This window comes from Gadus macrocephalus, chromosome 4 (assembly GCF_031168955.1).
Source record: "Gadus macrocephalus chromosome 4, ASM3116895v1".
Classification (NCBI taxonomy): domain Eukaryota; kingdom Metazoa; phylum Chordata; class Actinopteri; order Gadiformes; family Gadidae; genus Gadus; species Gadus macrocephalus.
In genome coordinates, this window is record NC_082385.1 from 32,366,550 (window position 1) to 32,376,549 (window position 10,000).

A 10,000-nucleotide genomic window follows, 5' to 3' on the forward strand; every position below is an offset into this window, starting at 1 on the left:
CGAATTCCAAGCTAGCCCCCCCCATCGGATTTCCTCATCAAACCGAGGACTACAGACCACTACGGCTGGATAACGTTTTGTTTACTTGATGTGTCGGATGAACACCTAACATCCCACCCCTCCTCCACCACCTCTTCCTCCTCCGCCTCCAAACGCACGCTGTCCCCCAATTTTTTTCCCCACCGGAGCACAAAGTTGAAGGGAAATCGGACTCCTGGCGACCGCTACTTTATCCTCGTAACATAAAAAGAACAGCCCCGTGGGCAGGTGTGTGTCACGAGAAGCCTTTCAGAGGCCTGCCGCTGCTGCTGCTTCTGTTGGTGCTGGTGGTGGTGTTGGTGGTGGTGGTTGTTATTTCCAAACCATTCGCTGCTCTGCTGTGTAAGAGAGAGAGATGGTGGGAGCGCGGTCCTCGTGAGTCCAAACCCACCAGTTGGCGTGCCTTCGACTGGGCTTTGTGTACAGACAGGCCCATTTAAAAGAGCTGCCGGGACACATTTACAGATCCCGGTACAGTGCCGCCGAGTATGGGCTTTGACGCAAAAGGCACGAGTCGTCAAGTTTACTGACGTTAACGTTTGCCGTTAATCTCCCTCTACTTTCTTGCCTTTTGAAGTTCTTTCTTCTTCTTGAGCGTGCGCACACACACGTTCAGGCACGCGCAGGTACACACACACACACACGGTGGATGTTTACACAGCAGAAACATGGCTCCATATGGTAGCCAAACAGTGGCAAGGTTTACCTTCCCTTCTGTATGCGTCGACCTCTGACCCAAATGTGCACGCAGAGGTCTCTAGTTTATTTATATTTCATGCTGTTTGTAACACTAGGCAAAGGAGGGGTTAAACAACCCCTCCATAGCCTGCAGCTTTTTTTCTTTACATCTTATTCACTGGCAGTGTATTTACTTTTGTTCACGGTTTATTTTTATGACATTAAGCTGTGTCACAATGTAAACGGCTTGTGCAGTGCATTTCAGCTCCATTTTTTTTTTGCAGTGATGTTAATCCGAATCTAAAGCGACCATTACGTTTGACACAGCGCGTCTTTGTAGCAGCCCCATCATCGTCTCAGAAGAAGAGGGGGGCTGCTCGTCTAGGCCAGCCCAAATGAGCAACATTTAGCCCCCAATCTGCGCATACCGTCACACCAACAATGGGGACCTAAACACGGAGGGCTCGGGGCTATTTTAGGGACACGGATGTGTAGTAGCAGCAGTAGTCTTCAACCACCCAAACCGGCAATAACAACTCCAGTCGTCCCGGGTATTAATATCAAAGTGAGCGTCGAGCTAAACTGCTGCAGTATTTTTCCAATTTGCATCGGGAGCACCCAAAAGGGAGTGAATGAACATGAACCATCATCCTGAACATTCGCTGCCTCACCCCGGCTTGGCGAACAGGGAGGGGACCAGGATCCCCCTAGCTCTCTAGTCCCTTCACCAGCAGAGCATAACGAGGCTGCGGGAATAGAAAGGCAACATTAAAAGGATCTATTTAGGAAAGAAAATAAAGACCCATCCTCCAGTCTATCTCCCCTGGCTTTTCCACGCCTGTCCAAACTGTGATCTGCATAGGACCGTTCAATGGCTGCAGAGAAGAGACACACACACACACACACACACACTCCCTTATCTACACAAGCCGCTCTCCTACGGCCGGGCTATTAAACAGTCTGTAAGCCACACTGTGAATGAACGTCGCGTTTTGGCTCTAAACAGATGGGTGTTTTTGAAGTTTTACGTGTTGCACGATTTCCTACGTCTTCATCGATGTGGATTGCGAACACAAGGCGCTTTAAGATCTCGCCTCTTTTTCTCTGTGCGATGGGGGCCCCGTTTAGGATGGGCAGCCCATAGCCCTGTGCCATGCAATAACTACAACACACGCTTTCTTTGTTACACATTTCAACACACACACTATAGGGTATGGATGGGATAGGGTAGAGAAAACGGCAATCAGAGTGTAGATTTACTTACAGTTAACAGGGGAGGGGATGGTCGAGGCTCCGTCCTCCTGTGATTCCAAAGCAACAGAGGAGAAACTGAGCAAAACTGAACAGGCTTCGGCGGAAAAAGGGCGAGGATAAATCAAAATTAAAAGCCCGGTGAGCAGACAGGTGAGTTTTGGGGGGGGTTGAGCCAAGCCAAGGGAGGGGGAAAGGGGGATATGAAGGCTAGAAAGTGTCCACCGGTTTCATGTTTTCTCGATTCGCGTGTCACCATAACCTACAGCTAGCACATTGGTAGTCCCGTTCTCTGCTTCCCATTCTTCCTTACCCCAGTACGGCGAAAGAGGAGGGCGTAGGGAGCATGCGCACGAGGCACGCGCACACACTGCGCACCAGTCGCTTCCTGTCCAGCCTCCTGCGCAGCCGCCTCGACCGGTCAAAGCGCCAGCAGCGTCGTTATAGGAGACTTTTGGCTTCAGATAGCGTTATGTATTGTACTTCTGTCGTGCTTCCCAGGTATTTTATACATTCATTATTTATCAAAAAAATAATAAAAATTATAAGCTCCTACTTTTTCATTTTCTTTTGGCTATGAATAGTTCTTCTTGCAGTACTACTTTCAACGTGGCATGCGTCCTTATTTTTTCCCTTGTTTAAAGTGTAAACTGCTTTGTTTATATTATATATGTTTATATTAATTTTCCATTTCCAAGAGAGCTCGTTTGAATCGAATTTGCGTTTCCCAGAATAATATAACACAAGACACCCAGCACGACCACCGGACAGAGATACCTGTTTGCTCTATTAAATAAGCCTACTATTTATTACTCTATTGCGTATAGCTATTTAAAAATATTTAAAACTATGAACAAATCCGGTACCGATCTCCACGTGTTGAGCTGTTTCAAACGAAAAACATCTCCTTTCACAAATTACTCTTGGTAATTAATTAGCATGTGAAGCTAGACGCCATATGCAGTGCTTTAGACCCATGTCGCCATCTAGAAGCCATATTGAGCAATCACAGCCTGGTGGAAATAGAGTGAGAAATAGGCTAGGTGACATATAGGCCTATACATATTTAAAACAACAGCGATAAGAATAATTGTAACGGCGTTTTTTCAGACGAATAGTTCTATTAATTAATAAATTGCCAATAATAGCAAAGCACCGTTCTTTAGGCTTCTAGGCTACTTATGTAGGCCTACTTCAATAATAATAATATAATAATAATAATTATTTTTATTAATAATAATAATAATAATAATAATAATAATAATAATAATAATAATAATAATAGTTAATATTAATTTATAATTATATATTATAATTATTAATAAAATAATTATAAGAACTGAACCTGGTAGCCAATGACGCCCCATGTGCCAATAAGTAAAGGTCCAACCTACTCACATCACCCACTTTCACCCACATGTCTGTCGCGGCACAAAAGACTTTGAAACATATGCAAGAAGGAGGTGACAGCTGCAGGCTGCAACGGAGGCGTTGTTATATCATTGGAAAAGGTGTCAAATACACCGTCAAAGACCGACAGACTGACACAGACGGACAGGGATCCGCCGCGTTCCTCACTGGTCAGCAGGTCATCAAACTGGGCCGGAGTCAATCTCAAATAGCGCTGGAAGCGGTCGTCATCCAGACGGAGCTCCTGCAGAAGACGGTGAAATTCGCCGAGCTCTGTACGGCTCCGAAGGATATCATGAACCCATAAACGACGGGCATTCCGACGTCTCTCCATCTTCCACAAAAGGTAAAGACATGCAATGCTTGTTATTTCGGCATGGTTGTGAATGAAGCACCGTTGGAGTCCAAAAGTTGTGGCGCGACAAATTCGGCAAAACTGCACAGCGACAGCGACAAAACTTCGGAGACAACGCGAACGGGCGACAAATTTCGTGTTTCGTGTGAACGCACAGTGACAAAACTTGCACAGCGACAGATTGTGATTAGTGGCGCGAACGGGCGACAAATGTCGCGTTTGGTGTGAACGCAGGTGCGTTTACACCAAACGCGAAGGGGCGACACGACTCCATACAAAGTGAAGGTGCACACGCACACGCCAAAGGCTAAATGAAACATTGTAGCTAAATACACAAATACATATACAAAGTTAGACATTGCAAAGATGTATCTTAATCACTCACACACAAAGAGATTGTTGATTTTTATTTTTAAACATACAAAAAACCTATAGCAATAAAATCGAACACGCACACATGCACCCGCACACAATTAACTGGACGCTTTAGACGCCCTAAACAAGTTATCAGTTGACGACCATTACACAGTCCCTCCAGAAAAACCCGGCGTTTTTTTCTGATTGTTGCGGCAAAATCCTTGATTATGCGGCACGTTTCCTGAAAAAAAAGCGGTGAAATATGGGGCATATTTATGCAATTTTATGCAATGAAAATGCGGGAACTTGCAAAATTGCGGGAAAAAAAAATTCATGTTTTCGATGACGTTCACGTCGCGTAATTAAGTCACTTCATAGCGTTCCATGGCAACAGGGGGAAATGGCTACTCTTGTGTGAAGTAAATGCAATATTTTTCAACTTTCTTGCAACGAAAATGCGGGGATTATGAAATCATGCAAGCCCCACATATTTGCGCGGTAATCGGCCATTTATGCGGTGAAAGTGAGGCATATTGGAAAAAATGCGGCCCCTGCATGAATATGCAAACATTGGCTGATTATGCGTTGAATTATGCGATCGCATAATCACGTTTTTCTGGAGGGACTGATATGTGTCAGACCGCTAGTGCTAGGAACTAAACATAGCCTACTACTGCGCCCGGTTTGTCATATATATAGAACGAACATAACAGTCTCCAGGCCGGCCATGCCGCGGGCTGGGTGAAGTCAAACGGGTCCGGCGCGTGAAACTTTTGCTGCTCCAAACGTGTTTCTTCTCTCACTCAGCCGAAATGGTCACTTTTGACACATGTCATGAATCCTTACCAGTGCTTATGATTAACTCAGGGACTCAAGCTGAAGAGTTGATTTTTATTATTTCGGCTCAGAGTCATATACGGACATTGCATACAGAGCTACCTAGTAACACCCTTTTATTCAGTGTTTTACTGCCCCTACGTGGATATTTTATGTAATTGCAACGTTCAAACTTCAGCCGTACTTCCAAATGACGTCATTGTCTACGAAAGCATCAGGTAGCCAAGTGTCAAGGGTTTTAATTTAAGTGAAGGTATTGAGATGAAGCTGTAGCGGGCCAACACGCTGATAGCTACCAATAGCAACCATCTCATACATTCACTTCCCTGCACTTACTGATCCATTGTGTTTTGAAATGTTTAATCTTGTGTTAACTTGTAGTGCAGAGGGTGTGTTTGCTCCCCCCCCCCCCCCTTTGTTTGTTTCAATATAGATAGGTTGATATATTCAGTCTTTGTGATCACCCACACTGTGGCAGTGTGGGTGAAAGTATCGGCTGTGCGGTGCTATTACGATCTTTTCCACCAGGGGGCAGTGAGCGGTAATGAATCACAACAGCTCACTGATGAACGTTCACACACCCTCAGAAAGAGACATGGCTCCAAGCCTCGTTGTCTTGGTTGATCAAATCACTGTTTTTCCAAAAGTACATGAACCCTTCGATGTATAAGTGATTGTGCACTTCACTCTTCTGATGGGTCAGAAATGAACCGCTCACTTTAAATGTGTTTTTCACATTTCTAAACGTTGTTCTTATTGCTTCACAGTAATTCACTCTACTATATCAAGTTGAGACGATAATCTCATCTTTGAACATGTTTATTTTCCACCCCAACAAAACGACATTTATAAAACAAGACACGGTTTGAAGCAAGCCCACGACCTCATGTGTCACCTCTGGTATCACACGTTAATTCCAAAACATAATCGGTCGTTTTACAAGGGAAGTAAACGCACCTGGTCTCCTCTGCCTAACGAGTCTCTCCGGTCCCACCCCTGCGTGGGCAAGCACATTCATTGAATGCAGAAAGAACTGCCTCATTGCCATTGTGCACGACATATACCACCATGCTTCATTATATTGGTGTCCCGCCGTCATTTGTGAATCCTTTCTTTCTTTCTCGTTATTAATAATCAACATCAAACTAGAGACGTAGCTACTTTGCGCATGACCCCCCCCCCCCCCCCCCCCCCCCACCTCACACACACACACACACACACACACACACACACACACACACACACACACACACACACACACACACACACACACACACACACACACACACACACACACACACACACACCCCCGTCTGCTCGGTGTTATGGTACGAACCATTTGAAAAAGTTAGTCATCGCGCCAGTCCCCTATTGCTGCCAGTCGGATGTGATTGAATTTTTTATTTTTCTTATCTATTTTTCGATTAATCTCCTGTTTCTCTTTCTCCTCTCTCTTCCCTCCCCTCTCCTCCCCCTCTCCCATCTCTCCTCCCCCTCTCCCATCTCTCCTCCCCCTCTCCCATCTCTCCTCCCCCTCTCCCCCTCTCCTCCACCTATCACATCTCTCCCCCCCTCCCCCTCTCACATCACTCTCCCCCTCTCACATCTCTCTCCCCCTCTCACATCACTCTCCCCCTCTCACATCTCTCTCCCCCTCTCACATCTCTCCCCCCCTCTCCTCCACCTATCACATCTCTCTCCCTCTCACATCTCTCCCCCCTCCCCCTCTCACATCACTCTCCCCCTCTCACATCTCTCCCCCCCTCTCCTCCACCTATCACATCTCTCTCCCTCTCACATCTCTCCCCCCTCCCCCTCTCACATCACTCTCCCCCTCTCACATCTCTCCCCCCCTCTCCTCCACCTATCACATCACTCTCCCCCTCTCACATCTCAGGACAGACAGGAAGTTGCACAGGATGTTATCGTATTCTCCTGACACCCACGGGGAGGCTTGCACTCCCCCCCCCCCCCCCCCCCACACACACACCCTTCCTCCACCCAAGCTTCAGTTGAGTTCAACCGCAATGCTACAATTTCAGTTTTTTCTGCAGGCGTGTGTGTGTGTGTGTGTGTGTGTGTGCGTGTATGTCTGTGTGTGTGTGTGTGTGTGTGTGTGTGTGTATGTCTGTGTGTGTGTGTGTGTTTGAGTGTGTGTGTGTGTGTGTGTGTGTGTGTGTGTGTGTGTGTGTGTGTGTGTGTGTGTGTGTGTGTAAAGGAAAAGGTTGCATGGAATAATTTGACATTCACTCAAAAAAACCACCATTTCATATTCTAGGTAGAGAATGACTTCCTTCATTCACAGATCAAATGGATCTGCCTCAGAAACCTGCGGTTTCAGATTATGAAGGTGAATAAATATACATATCAGTGGCGGCTGGTGGTTTTTAAAGTGAGGGAGGAAGGACTGCGCGCTTGGTTGCCATTGGCCTGCTTGCACTGTTGGTGAATGGTGCATAAGAATGTGAGACTCAAGTTGTTTCAGGGTGTTTTGGTGAATGACAAAATAGTAGGAAGGGATAGTTATGTGAATAAAATTGATACAAAGCCACCATTCTAACATTTGCGAATTGTGTGTACAATGGAAACATTGGAAACAGAGGACATTGTTCATGTTTAATTACAAAGCATTCCATTCATTGAGTTACAGTGCTTAAGTTAGCGACCAAAGAAAAAGGTAGACCACTTCGCAAAATCGAGATCACCAAAAGTAATGACAACAGTGTTGTCATCCCCACAACAGTGTTGTGGGTGCTACATGGTTTGCTAGGTACTCATGGCTTACTGGTAGCATTACTAGCAATCGACTGTATTGCTGGCCCTGTTTGTTAATGAATAATGGCAAATCTCCAACGTGGGCTGTTCATGGTTTCATTGATGTGAAAAATCTTGATAGGGCAACCAAACGCCACGACAACTGTCAAGTTCACGTTGGTGCTGCTATGCGACTTTCCTTGATAGGCACCATGCCTATAGATCAGGTTGTTTGAAATAATGTTATTGTTTTCTTAAATCAATTGTAACTGAAAACAAACAAAGGCAAATTGCAACCAATAACTTCAGTCATTGAGGGCAAAAATAGACCCAGATTTTTTAGGCCCAGAGTAGGCCTGATTTGACTAATGGGCTTTGCATCCTTTCCTTCTGCCCTTGTAGTCCCTTTCAAAGACATGCTGCCCACCAGCTTTCAAATTACAGTGATGCCACTGGTGGCTTTGCATCAATTTTATTCACATAACTATCCCTCCCTACTATTTTGTAGTTCATCAATACACCCTGAAACAACTTGAGTCTCACATTCTTATGCACCATTCACCAATAGTGCAAGCAGGCCAATGGCAACCAAGCGCGCAGTCCTTCCTCCCTCACTTTAAAATACATATATATATATATATATATATATATATATATATATATATATATATATATATATACATATATATATATATACATATATATATATATTAGAGCTGTCAAGCGATTAAAATATTTAATCGTGATTAATCGCATTAATGTCATAGTTAACTATTATTAATTGCGATTAATCGCAAATTCTTTTTCTATGCTAAATATCCCTTGATTTTTTTGTCCCAAAATTCTTCTCATTTTAATTCTCTTATCAACATGGTGAAGTGCATCGGCTTGCCTTGTGCAAATGATTTTTTATTGATAACAACATTGGCATATACTGATCAAAACAGGACGATACAAAAAAAGAGCCTATAGTGCAATTAAACAACTGCTTTGAACAAATGTAATTTGAACATAGCAGTCAGGCTACTGCTTCTTTGTTTTGAGCCAAAAAAAAAAAATTATATATATATTTTTTAATAAAATAATTACGTTAATCGCGCGATAAAAATTAAATTTGGTTTGCGTTAACGCCGTTAATAACGCGTTTAACTGACAGCTCTAATATATATATATATATATATATATATATATATATTAAGCAATAGATCACGACAGGCTGTGGTATGTGCTCATTATACCACTGTTAAGGGGCGTTGTCCGGCCCCGACGCGCAGCGGAGGGCCGGCGACCCCCTTCACAGTGGTATAATGAGCACATACCACTGACTGAAGTGATCTATTGCTTTTATACAACGGTTACTGTTATGGCGAAACGAAAGTCATAGACACACTACATTTGAAAAGAAACCAAGAAAGTCAAAGTAGCCGTTTTATTAAAGAATACAAAAAAGTAGTCCCTCCTGGCTGCCTTCAAAATGCACGACGGTCGCTATGCAACACACTTTAGCGTCCCTCCGAGAGAAGGCTCGGCTAGAGCGGTTCGCCGGCAATTTATCCTATGGAGCAGTTCACTCGCCGTGTGCCTAAGCTTTCGTTATTCTCTCCATCGCCTTGCTCACTCCCGGAGTAACAACATTTATACCCTCTCCATCGTTCAATATATTTTTTACTTTGTAACTGTTTCTACTTCCAGGCGCGGAGTGATATGCAAACTTTCACAAAATGATTGGGCGTCATAGCAGTTATGTATACGCTCATAATACATTTAACAGTTAGGAACCAATGAGATCGCTGGATTTAAGCCACCCGTTGTATAAATATATATATAGATATAAATAAACACACATAATCAATATATATCAAAATGATGATTCTACTATATTCATAAGCGGAAAGCACAACTTTTGGGGCAGATAGAATCTTTGTCCAAATGAGTCCTCAAAAATTTGTATTCCTCCAAGTCAGGGATGGGCAACTGGCGGCCCACGGGCCGTATACGGCCCGCATCCTCACTCAGTCAGGCCCGCACATAATTTTTATTTAATAATAAAAAAAAAGAAGAAAAAAAATAAAAGAAACGAGTTACAGAAAACTTGGTTAAGAAAGAAGAAAAGCAGAGTATCTGTTCATAGAATTCAAAGGCAAACCCATGTGTCTAGTTTGCTTAGAAACGATATCAGTCATGAAAGATTTCCACTTTAAGTCGCCACTACAACTACTAAAACTGCCCTGAAGTGAATGTCATGCTTGTTGGGTTTGACTTCATTGAGTTGTTGCACTTAATGTTGGGCAACTGTTTTTCAGTTTTGTGACATCATTG

The 10,000-nt window shown here is 43.9% G+C and overlaps 1 protein-coding gene across 1 annotated transcript in view; it reads right to left on the reverse strand.

Moving 5' to 3' along the window:
- Positions 1-9,702: 9,702 nt before the first annotated feature.
- The window catches only part of LOC132455418 (T-cell-specific surface glycoprotein CD28-like), a 5,054-nt gene continuing 4,756 nt past the window's right edge, over positions 9,703-10,000 (reverse strand). The window contains exon 5 of the mRNA XM_060049296.1: positions 9,703-10,000. This exon is cut by the window's right edge and continues 497 nt beyond it. The gene's annotated coding sequence lies outside the window, so the exon portion shown is untranslated.